We start from the raw sequence: 15,761 nt of genomic DNA, 5'->3' as shown, positions 1-15,761 counted from the left end.
TGCCCTCGTTCGGAAGGTAGTATGTATACTTGATTAAAGCGACAATGAGGACTAGGAGGAGAAGAGGATTCTAGCAGATGAATGCTAGGATATTCAGTAGGGGCTTGCACGGAATCAATAAGAGCTGAGGTAGTAATGACCAATGACTTCTCAGTAGGCTTGGCGCGAGAGCACGGGCGTTTGGTAGGTCGAGATTGGGTTTCTTGAGCAGAAGATGTCATAGGTACACCGAGGGAAGCTGGCATAGATAAAAGAAGCGTGGGTAGACCCAGGGTCAAAGATTGGGGGATAGAAGATCCTGGAATTCCCATAACTGGCTCTGAATAAGATTTGGATATCTTTATACCTAGTCTAGTTGATTCGGGAGCCTGTTTTAGCTTGCAAGAGGTAGAAATTGTAGGATTGAAAAGAATTTAGATATCTTCATAATGGTATGATATTGTCCACTTTGGGCCTAAGTCCTGATGATTTTGCTCTTGGGCTCTACCCAAAAGGCCTCATGCCAATGGAGATATCTTTTCTCTTATAAACCCCCCCTCAAACAAAGGACCACAGGCTTCCCACGTCTGATCCTTGACCCACCAGGTCTTCCTGCTCCTCGGTCCACCCGACCTACTAGGACTTCCTGCCTGGTGTATGGCCCTCTTGATCAGAACATAGAAGCCCCCACTTTCTTTATTCGAGGTCAATATTGTACACACATGGCTCAATTAGACCATAGCTGTTGTGCACAGTCGGTGGTTAAACCTTCTAGCAGTTCGGGCTCTGATACCAATTGTAAGATCGAAAAGAACTTAGATATCTCTACAATGATATGATATTGTCCACTTTAGGCCTAAATCCTGATGATTTTGCTCTTGGGCTCTACCCAAAATGCCTCATGCCAATGGAGATATCTTTTCTCTTATAAACCCATGATCTTTCCCATGTATTTTCAATATGGGACTATGTTTGCAACCTTACAACCCCAACAGAAATCAATCTAGCTAATTGCATCATAGTGATGTTGAAGTTGTATCGACAACGTACCGAAAATGCATGCTCTTTCCCCCTAGTAAAAGGATTCTCTGATACATCAAGGGGGACTTACCCAGTAGAGGGGAGCCCTAATAGTTGTAAAGTGGAAAATTACGATCGTCGGCGATTGATAACAAGAGGGATATCTGACTCAGAGGAGTTGGAGGTAGGTCGTGGAGCAAGGGGTAGTAATCCAGTAGAGGACGAGGAAGCTTGTTCACTTTAGACCTTTCATATATTCTATCACTGGACCCAAAGTGGGGTTTGTATGAAGGTTCCTTAAATTAAGGATAGGAGGAAGATTGTATTGCCAAGTTGTAAGATAGGAGGAAGGAGTTGGAAGATAAATTAAGAAATATCTATCTTTCCATTCCTCTTATGCTAGTACTCAATTGAATAAAATTGTCTTAGGATGAGATTGAAATTTAAACAGGTCATTTGTTATATGACGAGGAAGAAAGTAATAGTGAAACAAAAGGGGTGATAAAGGGATGTTGAGCAAATGGCAAACAATGGCAAATCCACTTAAGATACTAAAGGATTGAGGAATAAGTTGATTCAGTGGAATGTTGAAGTAGTGGCTGACAGCAACAAAAAAAAGGGGACAAGGGGAAACGAAGTCTTGACACAACTTGTTCTAAAAGAAGGCGACACTCTCCGGGGGAGGATGATGGGGGCGGTCTTCTGAGGTAGGGATCACTATCTTGCAAGGAAGATCGTAGTTGACCTAGAGATGGTAAGCTTCCTCGAGAGTAAAGCCGAAAGAGCATTGCGCATGCCACTCGTGGTTCTCCGCCATTCTTGAAAGGGAGAGTTACATGAACTTAAGAAGAGGAGTAAAAGAAAGTTGGAAAGGAAACAATGAATACGAGAATGAAAAGGGAAAAGCCTTAGGATTTTTTCGTAGAATGTTTTTAGGGATTCTATAAAAAGGCTTTTCTGAGTCAGGCTGTTGGATCATAATAGTAGAAAGGAAGGATCGATTGTGAACTGTGGGATGGTACAAATAAGGCTGTGGAAGGGAGGAAGTTCTATAACTCTATTGAGATATGCACACGTGTCACCAATGGAAAGAATACAGTGGGAGGCGATTTGATAGGCGATTATCTCTAGGTGTTGTTACGTTTACCAAGGCAAACTTGGTTTAGTGTGTGAATTCCTTAGCCAGCTTGGGTCAAATTTATATGGGAGGGGGTATTTGTCCCACATGGATTTCATTTTGGTCGGTTTGAAAATTCTAGGTTCGCTCGGCCTAGAAGACCGAATGAATTTTAGTTAGCATAAATTTGTAGGCTTCATGTGATATAGCGTGTTCGGCCTGGAGGGGTGGATGTACTTTGCGTCAAACAACATAGTGGAGGGAGCTTATCTCTTTATAAAGTAATAGGGGTGGCAAATTTTTGACCCGACACGAAAACACGACCCGAATCGAACACGAAAAAAATCAGGTTAGGGTTGGGTAGTTTCGGGTTCGGGTCGAAATTGGGTCGACCCAATTAATAAACAGGTCGGGTTCGGGTCAACATGAAATGACCCAATTACAACCCGCGAACCCATTTATAAATAATTATAAATTTAAACTAAAATTAAAATTTTAAAAAAGTTAAAACTATAAACATAGAGATATGCTATTGATTGCAATGTTGTCATGGCTTATCATTTATGATATGGATTTTTAATTTGTGTAGATAAATGTTATTTTTAATTTTTAATTTTTAATTTAACATATAAAATTTCTTTAATGAATTCAGGTCATGTTCGGGTCAAACGAGTCAAACGGGTTAAACGGATCAAACGGGTCGGGTTCGGGTCAAGTGTAAATAAACAGATCAGGTTCAAGTTGAATAGTTTGATCCTAATTAATAATCAGGTCGTGTTCAGGTTGTCATTTGCCAACCCGCTAACCTGTCAACCCGAACCCGTCAACCTGAACCTGAACCGAATTGCCACCCCTATAAAGTAATCCTCACTTTACCTTGCTCAGCTTATTCCTTAGATGGATTTTATGGCACGAGCTAAAGGGGAAAACCAGTCACTAGATAATGAAATTTCAGCAAAATAGGAATGCTTGTTAAAATTAAGTACAAATTAAAAACTTATTACATTGCAAGTGTCTAGATGCAGTACATGGCATATATGAGCTGATAAAGAATCATGAGAATTTAGGAAATAGATCGGGAGGACCATTTTGAGTTATTCTATCATAGTCCAGAGAGCTAGCAAGAGGATCAGAAATTAAACAGACGCTCTCTTTCAGTTGCTCCATCGCTCCTTACGCCCCCAGTATGAGTGCCTTGACAATGGAATTAGCAATCAGAGTGTTGAATTCTTATGTTAAGAAAAGCTCATTCTTCTTTGTGCTGAACCGCTCATCCTCCCCTACTCGATAAGCTTCTAAGTTTGCTCGGATGGTTGCTAATTCCACTTGGGCAGATACTAGGCTAATTTGGGTGGTCCCTAGCTCTGACGCCAAAGAATTCTGCTCAGTCTTTTGAGTTGCCAGCTCTAATGCCTTGGTGGCTAGCTCGGTCGCATGAGCAACTTCTTGTATTTGTAGATGACCAGATAATTGTGTATTCTTTTCAGTCTACTCTGCCAATTTTGCTTGTGTTTTTGTTCGAAGGTGTGCCTCTGTTTGAAGTTGAATCTTAATAGAATCTAAGGCAGTCTACAATTGAGTTGTTCTCTCGAGCTCAATTTTAACAAACTTTTGAGCTTCCTAAAACTGAGCAGATATCTCCTTTATTTGGTCAGAGTCCTAGGCACCCCCCCCAACTCAGTGGCCTGTTGTTTTAGTAATTCATTTTCTTGAGCTAGATTATACAATTGTTGAGCAACATTCATACTAATAGCCCAACGCTGAATAATAAACATAACAATGAGTAACTAATGAAGAGATGAAAGGAACCAATTAAAGTAGTAATACCTTGGTTTGTTCGTAAGCAAATTCATTTGCTAGCGCCTTAGGGGGAAGCTCGCTCAGTTTGTTTTGAGCCTCTGACCAAGCATTTATCAAACAATCTCCTAACAAAATAGGAAGAGTAGGAGCTAGGGAAGAGTTAGGAAAAGGTGGAAGAGGTACAGAAGGTAAACAGAAGAGAGGAGGTAGCTGGCCAGATTCTTCTGGCACAATGTTACGGGATGTTCCCTTAGGAGAGGGTAAAAGGTCGAAAGTTAGAAGATCGCTCAGCAAGGAGGGGCCTTCTCCAGTTTAGATAGGACTAGGTAATGCCAAAGCAGGATAGAGAGTAGATAAAGTTGGATCTTGAGATTGTTCTCGCCTCTCTTTTGGAGCAATATCTTCTAAAATAGTTACTGCTAGTCTTTTGGGAGAAGGAGCGAGGCTGAGCTTTCACCCTTTGTGTTTCTTCTTTAGAGCGACTTCTGGTTCTGAAGAAATGTCCTCTGATACGGATGGGGAGACATGGGCAGGCTCCCCAAAAGTAGTAGCTGCTCCGAGTTCATTAGCTTGACTAGAAGAGGTGGCTGGGGGTAGGTCTCGCTCGGCCAACATCTCCTGTTCCTTAATGCGAAGCTCCTCTTTAGAAAGGATAATTGCCTTATTGATCAAAGACTTTAAAACAGTGTCCACTGCACAAAATAGAAAATATCTCAATTAGTAACAACATAAAAATTAAATTATCAAAATTTATTAAAAGAATAGGACAACTTCTTTGGGACATGACTTAAGCAAAAAAGATACAAAAAGCCATCCTGCAACAACTGGTGAATCTTAAACAGTTGACTGCTTAATTTAGGGAGATAAGAGACGAAGATAGGATCTGGAAGAGAGGGAAAAGAAGATTGCCAAGTGGTAGACCAAGTGGCAGAGTCAGGCAATTTCATAAAGAAAAAATGGGATTTCTAGCTTTTGATGGAGGATGGCATGTCTTTGAAGAAAACCGCCTTCAAGCGAGATTAGAAAAGGAAGGTTCCAGGTTCTAATTTTTTAGGATAGGCAAACAAGTACAAATTGTGGGGAGTGGGAGGAATGTCGAACAAGTGAAATAGCATAAACATCACACACATGTACCGGAAAGCATTCAGGACAAATTGCTAAAGGGGAATGTGAAAGTATTGACTTACTTCTGAGAAAAATGGGTAAATAGGGAAGTGCAAGTCAGCCACTACTTGGTCAGAGAAGAACGTGATGTGGTTATCAGGAGGAAGATGAGGACGCTCATCCGGGGAAGGAAAACGAATTTGATAACTATGAGTTATTCCATATTTGGAATAGAGATGAGCTCGATCGGAAGCATCAAAACTGGAAGGAGTAGAGGAATACTAGGGAGCGAAGGATTCCTAGTCCATGATAGAAGAAAACCTAGGTTGAAGGTGAACTACTTACTAAGTGTTTTAGAGTTTGAGATGTTAGAGTGTATACTAAAAGCCTAGCTTTTGTAAATATTTATTTTTGAAATAAAAGAATCACATTGATCAATATCTACATTTATTTGTTAAATGTAATTGTTCAATTAATTTATATAGTAGACAACATGGTGTGTGGTGTCACACACAGAAGATCATGTTGTCGGTTCTTTATAAATTATAAACAGTTGCTCATGACTAAGATGGAAAGGAACAAACCATCGGAATAGTCGTAGTGTAATTAAGTATTGGTGTATTTTGATTAATAAATTACACTGGTACACTCTAAGTGTATTGAGTAGGACCATTTTAGGTAAGTTCTTTTTATACTAACTTAATAAAAGAACTAGACCTTAGTTATTATAGAAGTGTGTGCTCTTAATCCTAATATAATAACAAGCACATATATTTAATATTTATTTTTTTGACTTATCAAAGGGTGAGTTTTAGCTCGATAAATCAATATGCCCGATAAGTTGAGAAATAATATTACTTATAGTGTGTATTGTTGATTATAGAAGGAATCTGTGTCCTAGTTATCTAGGTTGAGAATGTCCCCAAGAGGAGCTCATAAGGACTGTCATGTTAAACCCTGCAGGTGGACTTAGTCCGACATGACAATGAAGTTGAGTAGTACTACTCTTGGAGCTAGATATTAATTAAGTGAGTTGTCAGTAACTTACTTAATTAGTGGACATTTATTATCTTAAACACAGGGAGACTAACACACTCATGATAAGAAGGAACCCATAATGTAATTTGGGATTGGTGCGGTAGAGCGATAATAACTCTCTAGTGGAATGAGTTATTATCGATGAACTTGAGTTGTGTGTTCGGGGCGAACACGGGATACTTAAGCTCATCGGAAGGCCAAAACCAATTTCTCCTTTAGGTCACTGTCGTAGCCTCATTAAAGTCTTAAGTCCATCCAAAGAAAGGTCCATCTTGGTGTCCAAGAAGGGGGACGGTCCATTGCTTGGTGACCAAGCAATGGCCGACCACCATCTCCTTTTAAAGGGCCGACCCTTTGCTTGGTGCCCAAGCATGTAGGGGTCGGCCACAATAATTCAAACAAGGAGAGTGTTTTGAATTTTTAAAATCTTCTCTTTGTAGAAATCTACAAGTTTTAAAAGAGATATTTTAAAATATAAAACTTTCCTTATTTGAATTAGGTCACATGTTTTAAAAGAAAGTTTAAAAATTTTAAAACTTTCCTTTTTTAACCATCCTCATGGTTTAAGAAAAAAAAGGAAGAGAATTTTTAAAATTTAAATTTCCTATCACCATGTTAAAAAAGGAAATTTTATAAAAGAAGTTTTAAATTTTAAAACATTGTTTTAATTTTTAAAACTTTCCTTTTTTAACTCCTACTTTAGGAAATTAGAAGAGAGCTTGTAAAATTTTATAAGGGTTTAAAAAATTTATTTTTCCTTTTCCTTGCTTGGTGCCCAAGCAAGGGGCCGACTAATCAAAATTAAAACCAATCCATGATTTGGTGATTGATTCAATCAAGAGGAAAGAAAAGGAAAAATTAAAAGGGAAAAGGAAAACCATGAGGAAGATTTTAATTTTTGTAAAAAGTCTTTCCTTATTTGCCTTGGGCAAGTAATATAAAAGAAGGAGTGAGGAGGTCTCATGAGGAACAATTCTTATTCTCTTGGTGGAGTCTCTCTTGGTGGCCGACCCTCCCTCTCCCCTCTTCTTTTCCCTTTGCTCTCTTCTCCTTGGTGGTGGTGGTGGCCGGATTTTAGAGGAAGAGGAAGAAAGCTTTTGGGTGGTGTTCATCTTGGAGGATCGTCGCCCACACGACATCTAAGGCGAGGCGAGGAATACGGCAGAAGATCTCGAGGTCATTAGCATACAAAGAGAAGGTATAATTAGCAATTATTTTCCGCATCATGCTAGTTATTTCTCTTTGTAAGAATTCCAAACACAAGAGGCATTAGATCTAGTTTTTCGAATTTATTTTTCGTGTTTATGTTTTCTTTGTTTTTCGAATTTGTGATTCGATTGTTCTTTTTGTTAAACCTAGAGTTATTTAAGGAAATTAAATATTAGCTTTCCTTAAAAGGCTTTGTCTAGGCGGTGGTGGTTGCTCCCATATCCAAGAAGGTCATGTACCTCGCCATGCAGTCCTGGAAGCCAATTTTAGAAATTAATATTTAATGGAATTAATAACATGGGTGGATTTGGATCAATAGTGTTAAGTTTCGCTTGCGATCCAAATCTAAACCATCAAGAACAGATAAGTTAAATTTGGAATCAATGATGTTAAGTTCCGTCTGCGATTCCTAATTTAACTTCTAAAGAACACAATAGGTTGTTTAGGAAAGGTTCGGCACTTGTACAAAATTTTTGTACAGTGTAACCAGTACGATCTTCCTAGGACCAACCAACATGAGAAACAAGAAATGCAGAAGAAGGAAGATCACTGGGAAGAATAGAGCAGAGAAGAGGGGAAGTGGTATATGAAAAGTTGGTGTGTTCTAGGGTTTTATAAGAGGCAGTTCAAGTACCGCCGTCAGATTGAAATGGCCCATATAAGGAGGATCGTTAATTTGCAAAGTTAAATGAGCGGCCCATTATACTGCACAAGGAGAGGGATGTTGGCAGGCATCGCAAAGAATGAGTGGTATGGACACATTACATGCACCCACGAATAAGCCTTTTATAAGGGATGTGACAGACGAATCATTGGGTATCTAAAATCGCATTTTCGCACATCCTTGGTACTAGAATTAGCAAAGCGTAGACCATTTTTGAAAAAAATTACTAAGGGATTGTAAGTTCTGTTGTTGTTGTGCAATCACCTCATCCTTAGCCTTCACCTCTTCAGCTGCAAGGGCCATGGAATGGGCATGTTTATCCTTCAATAAAAGCATAGCCTGGTGCTAACTTTCAAAGTCTACATAGGTTTTCTCCTTTAAAGCTATCTCGGCATAGGCCCGAGATTTAGCGGAGAGCTAAAGTTCTTCTATGTCCTTCCGCAATGTACACTGTAAATCTTTAGTCTCTAGTGCTTCTTCCAGGGCCATCTCTTTCTGAGCAAGCAGTAAATGCAGTTGGTCTACTTGTTGATGAAGTTGTTGGGGTGCATCAGCTGTAGAGTTAGAGGCCATTAGTAACGGAGAATTTTGGTTAAGGAAAGTAAAAGGAAATATACAGCGGTTAACGTTATGCCCTCCTTTTTAGAAAAGAGGAATTTGGATGTTAATAGCATTTAATCTTCTGGGGAGTTAAAACGTCTTTCCCTCAAGATTAGTGGCTCAACAAAAAATTAATTGTCTCAGAAAAGAAACGGCATTTATAATCACAGAGGAGTGAATGAGGGTAGAACTTGAGTCCAGTCAGTTGGCTATATCTCCTTCGACTAGACTTGAAGGGGAGACTAGTGATAGGGGTTATGGCAAGTGGGTTCAGGATATAACGTGAATATCAAAGTCAAGATGACGTGGTGATCAAAGTGGATATAAAGTGGTATTCGTTATTTGGTTCTATTAATCGCCTGACCTCGGAGTCCTTAAATTTCATCCATGTAACTCCAAAGCAGAATACTTGTATAGGGCCGACCGGTTGCAAGCTTGGTAGAATATAAGAACTCTAAGGTTTTATGATGAAAATGAGAAATAGGGTGCTTGGTTAGTTAATGGTCAGTTGGACTTAGGCAAGTTCGACCAAACGAAAGGTTGTTCAGGCTCTATGTATAAAACTTTTAACATACTATCGGTCGGGCGAAGGTCAATCGAACGTAAGACTCTCTATATGTACCCAACAGGGCAAAGTTCGGACGATCATAAAGGCACTTAGTCTTATATATAACTCTTAACATACGATCGGTCAGGCGAAGGCTGATCGAACATAAGGCTCCCTATGTGCGCTCGACCAGGCAAAGCTCGGGCAAGCATAAAGGCACTTAGTCTTATATATATAACTCTTAACATACGATCAGTCGGGCTAAGACCGATCGAATGTAAGGCTCTCTATGTGCACCCGACCTGGCAAAGCCCGGGTGATCATAAAGACACTTAGCCTTATATATAACTCTTAACATACGATCAGCCGAGCGAAGGCCGATCAAACATAAGGCTCTTTATGTGCACCAGACCGAGTAAAGCCCGAGCGAGCATAAAGACACTAAGCCTTATATATAACTCTTAACATACGATCATCGGGCGAAGGCCAATCGAACGTAAGGCTCTCTATGTGTGCTCAATCGGACAAAGCTTGGGCGAGCATAAAGGCACTTAACCTTATATATAATTTTTAACATACGATCGGTCGGGCGAAGGTCGATTAAACGTAAAGTTATCTATGTGCGCTCGACCGAGCAAAACCCGGGCAAGCATAAAGACACTTAACCTTATATAAAACTCTTAACACACGATCAGCCGGGCAAAGGTCGATCGAACATATGGATCTCCATGTGTGCCCGACTAGGATTAATGTTCTTGGTGTCAGTAGCTTTCATATGTTAATCAAATTTCAGATTGTCCAGGTGTAAATGCAAGATAGTTTCATATGGAGCTCTAAATATATTTATAATAGGTTGTCTATCATGTAACTTACATACGGCCAACTTAATGACTGGCCGAGATACCTTCAGTAGAAGACATTATAAATATCTAATCGGCTCAATGACTGGTCTAGATACATTCAGTAAGCAAACAACAGAAAATATTTTGATAGCCCGTCATAATTGTCGGGAAATATTCTCTTGAAATCTCCTGTGAAAACTAATCGGTTTCCCACTAATGAGTCAATTATAATAGCGTTCTCCTTCAACAACTTCAGTAATGGTGCGGAGTATAAACAACAAAAGAGGTACATATGTGAGTAGAAAAAAGATTTCTCGGAACTATCATGAAACACTCAAGTTGTACTTTCTTCCATCACCTAACAAACTCTAACAAACTAGAGATCACTTCACGACCACGGAGGTTATGTGAGGTGATATAAAAGGGAGAATCCTCTTTGCTAGGAAGGTACGTAATTATTTACATCTGAAGTTCTACTTTCTAGCACTTTGGCTATTGTTCTTCTTCCACTTTTAAGCGAGGAGACTAACTTGAGCGTCGGATTGCCTAGCCAAGGATTCCCACCCCGATCTTAGATCATTAACGCTTTATTAGCTCGTCTGATTATGCGTAGGTGAGGAGTCCCTTCAGATCTCGAGAAAGTCATTATTCTTCAGCCAACCACCCATCGGAGCTAGCGCACCATCTCATAGCCTTCAGACAGGATCAATTATGTCATGCGAAAAATTCTTGAAGGCGTCTACGACAATCATATTGGAGGACAAATGCTTGCTCGCAAGGTGTTACTGGCCGGTTATTTTGTCCAATCTTTTAAGCTGACGTGATAATGTTCGTGGTTGTGTGTGAACATTGCCAGAAGCATCAACCCCTCTCCCATCATCCGACGAAGCTCCTCAAAATGTCCACCATCTCTTGTTCTTTCGATTAATGGGGAATGGATATAGTGGGACCTTCTCTACCGGACTATGGTAGAATAAATTCCTCCTAATTATTGTTGACTACTTTTCTAAGTGGGTCAAGGCTAAGGCTATAGCTCAGATAACTAAAGAAGCGGTAATGAAAGTTTTGTGGAGAAATATTGTTTGTCGGTTTCGAATTCCACACAAGTTGGTGTCTAATAATGGATAGTGGTTTTAAGGCCACAAACTCAAGGAATAGTGTGAAGGACTAGGTATTCAGCAAACTTTCACGTCAGTAGTTTACCCATAAAGTAATGGATAGACGGAAGTTGTCAATCGGGAGATCATTCGTGGCCTAAAAATCAAGTTAGACCATGTGTGAGACATCTAGGTCGAGGAACGTCCATGCATCTTGTGGGTATATCGGACAACACCGAGGGATAGTACTAGCCATACCCCATTTTACTTAGTGTATGGAGGGGAGAGGAAGTTGTTGTTATGGTTAAAGTGGGAGAAGAGTCCATTCAGAGGCATATTTATGATGAAGAAAACAATGCCCACAGTTGACTCTTGGATCTTCATCTCCAGTCTACAAAACCTGTCGGATAGAACCTTCAAAACCCTACCACATCCTCTTCCATACTTGGGCACCCAGCAAGTCGAAGCATTCTTGCAACTGTAGAAAATCCGCCTTGAAATTTGAGCGTCGTTCTTCCTCTATAACTTTATAAGTCGCCAACTCAACCTTAATAAGTTCTAGTTGAATAGTCACTTCTCCTAGACTCTGAATAGCCTCATTGGCTTGATCTCTTAGGGTCTTAGTGGCCTCTATTGTCTGAGTCAGGTGTTCCGAAGTTGGCCATTAGGTTGCCCTAGCCGGTGATTTGCTCCTCTTGGCGACTGATTCGAGACTCCTGTAGTTCCACTCGGCCAATCAAGTGCTCTCATGCTACCTCCAGTGGTGCAGCCTGCATTTGCAAGAGCTTTTCCTCTTTTTGGGTGGCTACCTCTAGCCCAACCTCCAAAGCCTTGAGGTTTACCTAAGTTGCTTCTAGTTCTTCCTATAGACGAGCTAATAAACTCGCTTGCAGTTGGGACTCCTCTCACAATCGAATTGCCTCTGCTCTCGCCTCCTCTACCGCTCGAGAGGGTGTTCCAACCATAACTACAAGGCATCCACATTGGCATCAATAACAGTGCAACACATTTATCACTCAATCTAGTTATGTACCTTGATTATGGAAGCGTTCGCTTGACCATTGACCTCAAGCGTGTCCAAACCTTTCATCTCCTCGATGTACTCGCCTTCCTTTATGAGAGTCATTAGGCTGGCTTGGCATTTATTCTCTGCCTCTTGGCGGGATTCAAGTAGTACCTTTGTAGTCGTGGAGATTATTGGCACCTCTAGTGAGGACGTGATGGAAAGGGTTAGCGGTTCTTGTGGCCCTCCGATCAGCATACTCAATATGGGTGAGCTAGACCGTTGGGGACTTGAATGTCTCAGGGACCCTACAAGCGAGTCTCCCTGCTCACTGGCAAGTTCTTAAAGGTCGCTCGATGGATTGGTCGTCGCATCCCTCCGACCAATATAAGCCAGGTGTTAACGCTTTTTTTCGGAGAACAACAACTTGGGCAGTAAGTGTTGGAGGCATCTCTCGAATATCTTCTGTTAGCTCTTCAATCGGCAGTAGGGAGCTTGTAGGTCGATGAAGGTTTGTTGGTTGCTATTCCGAATATCGTACTGGTTCCCCTGTACAAAAAATTTGTACAAGTTCTGAACCATTCCTAACAACCTATTGTGTTCTTTAGAAATTAAATTTGGAATCGTAAATAGAACTTAACATTATTGATTCCAAATTCAACTTATCTGTTCTTAGATGTTTAGACTTGGATCGTAAACGATGCTTAACATTATTAATCCAAATCCACCTATGTTACAAATTTGATTAAATATTAATTTCAGAGATCGGCTTCCAAGTTAAACATGGCGAGGCACTAGGCCTTCTTGGTTATGGGAGCATCCACCACTTCCTAGACAAAGTCTTTCAACGAAATTCAATATTCAATCTCCTTATAGTAACCCTAGGTTTAACCATTAAGAACAATCGAATCACAAGATCGAAAAAATAAAAGAAACATAAACTCGAATCATAAATTCGAAAACCTAAAATCACTAGCCTCTTGTATTTGGTATTTCAAGATCTAAACAAAAAGATGAACTAATTATGATGCGGAAACTAATAACTAGTTATACCTTTTGTAGCTTATAGACCTCACGATCTTTTATCGTATTCCTCTTCTTATCTCAGACGTTGTGTGGGTGACGATCTACCGAGACGAGAATCCACCCAAGTCTCCTTCTTCTCCTTGCAAGTTTCGGCCACCAACAATCTCCTAGAGATGAAGAACTTCGGCCACCAACCAAGCTCCAAGGGATGCTAAGAAACAAAGTCTCCTTTCTCTACTTCTTCTCCAAGCAAAGTCTGACCACCAACAAGCTCCTTGAGAGTTGATGTCACCGGCCACCAAAGAAGAAGAAAAGGAGGAGAGGAAGAAGATGAGGGTCGGCCACCACCAAGGAATAGAGGAGAGAAATAATAGATGTATTGTTGTGTTATGAGGTGAGGCACCTCTACCCTCTCTTTTATATTCTTTGGTCTTGGCAAATAAGGAAAGTTTTAATAAAAACTTCCTTATTTTCTTTGCCATTGAAAGGAAAATTTAATTGATAAAAAATTTTCTTTTCTTCTATTAATGGTCGGCCACCACCATCTCCTCCAAACAAGGAAAGTTTTAAACACAAAATTAAAACTTCCTAATTTATTTCCGGAAATTTTTAAAATAAAAATTTCTCTTTAAAAATTCCCTTCATTGTTGGTTATAAAAGGAAACTTTTATAAATTAAAATATCTCTATTCAACATGTGAATGATTACAATAAGGAAAGTTTTTTCCAAAATTAAAATCTTCCTTTCAATCTACAAATAAGGAAAGATATCAAACCTTTATCTTAATCTTTTGTAGAAACTATAAAAGGAAAGATTTAATTTTAAAACTCTCTTTTAAAATCACGAGGATGGTTATAAAAAAAGAAAGTTTTATCAAAAATTAAAATCTTCCTTTTAACTATAAATAAGGAAAAATATCAAACCTTTCTCTTAATCTTTTGTAGAAAGCTATAAAAGGAAAGATTTAAATTTTAAACTCTCTTTTAAAACCATAGCTTCCACATAAGGAAAGATTTTAAAATAAACTCCTTTTATTTTTTATGTGGCCGACCACCTAAGCTTGGGCTCCAGTCTAGGGACGGCCACTCCTCAACCCACCCAAGCCTTATCTTGGCCGGCCCTTGCTTGGGCTCCAAGCTTGGCTTGGCCGGCCACCTAAGGATGGGTAAGAAGGTGGGTATAGGTGAGTATAAGACTTTATAAATAAGAGGCTACGACAAGGACCGAGAGGAGAAATTGATTTTGGTCTCCCGATGAAATTGAGCTTCCCGTGTTCGCCTCGAACACCTAACTCGAGTTTATCAATAATATCTCATTCCACTAGAGTTATTATTGAACTACCGCATCAATCTCATATTACTATATGGGCTCCTTCTTATCATGAGTGTGTTAGTCTCCCTGTGTTTAAGATATAGAATGCTCACTAATTAAATGAGTCACTGACAACTCACTTAATTAATATCTAGCTCCAAGAGTAGTACCACTCAACTTCATCGTCATGTCGGACTAAGTCCACCTGCAGGGTTTACATGACAATCCTTATGAGCTCCTCTTGGGGGTATCACCAACCTAGATTCCTAGGATACAGTTTCATTCTATAATCAACAACACACCATATAAATAATATCATTTCCCAACTTATCAGACATATTGATTTAACGTGCTAAATCGCATCCTTTGATAAATTAAAGAAATAAGTATTAAGTATATGTGTTTGTTATTATATCATGATTAAGAGTACACACTTCTATAATAATAGAGGTATTGTTCTTTTATATAGTCAGTATAAAAAGAAACTACCTCAAATGGTCTTGCTCAATACACTCAGAGTGTACTAGTGTAATTTTATAGCAAAGATAAACTAATACCAAATTACACTACGACTATTCCAATGGTTTGTTCATATCCATCTTAGTTGTGAGCTACTGTTTATAATTTATAAGGAATTGATAACATAATCTTCTGTGTGTGACACCACACACCATGTTATCTACAATATAAATTAATTGAACAACTACACTTAGCATATAAATGTAGTCATTTGACCAATGTGATTCTTTATTTCAAAATAAATGTTTACAAAAAGCTAGGCTTTTAGTATACACTCTAACAGGATTTTCACTGTCACATCCGACCGAGGAAGAGAAGGTGGCGTCATCACACTGGGTACGATCAAGCCATCAGGAACCACTGAGGAACCCCCTTCGACTTCATTCACCCAACTAGATGATTCTTCGAACCCCGCACCCATCGGGGGTTGAGAAGGAGATAGCTCGGACTCACTCTTTTCGCCATTGGTAGCATCTTCAGAAACCTCTGGTGCTGGGGGCGCTTGTAGGGCCTCCTAATCCCACTTTTTTTGTTTGCTCATCGAGATGTTCAACATGGTAGCATCTGCATAAAAAAAGTAGCATAAGTTAGTCTTCACAGACGAAGGAGGTAGTGTGAGACTTACCGAACGACATTTCTAGATCAGCAGCATTCAGGCCCAGTTGAGCCCGTTATTAATAAGCCCTCATTCCTGACTATCTTGGTTGCGTTAAAACACATGTTGGTCAACAGCTCCAAGGCCCTCAAATACTCTGGGCTCTTCTTATATCGGCCGAGAGGCCAGGAGTCTACTAAGTCTACTTGCCAGCTGATCGGGAAAGTAAAGGGGGTTAGTGGTTTTAGGTAGAAATACAGATTTTTCCATCCCTTGTGAGATGAGGGAAA

The sequence above is a fragment of the Zingiber officinale genome, chromosome 4B (assembly GCF_018446385.1).
Source record: "Zingiber officinale cultivar Zhangliang chromosome 4B, Zo_v1.1, whole genome shotgun sequence".
NCBI lineage: Eukaryota > Viridiplantae > Streptophyta > Magnoliopsida > Zingiberales > Zingiberaceae > Zingiber > Zingiber officinale.
Note: the sequence above shows the minus strand (reverse complement) of the source record.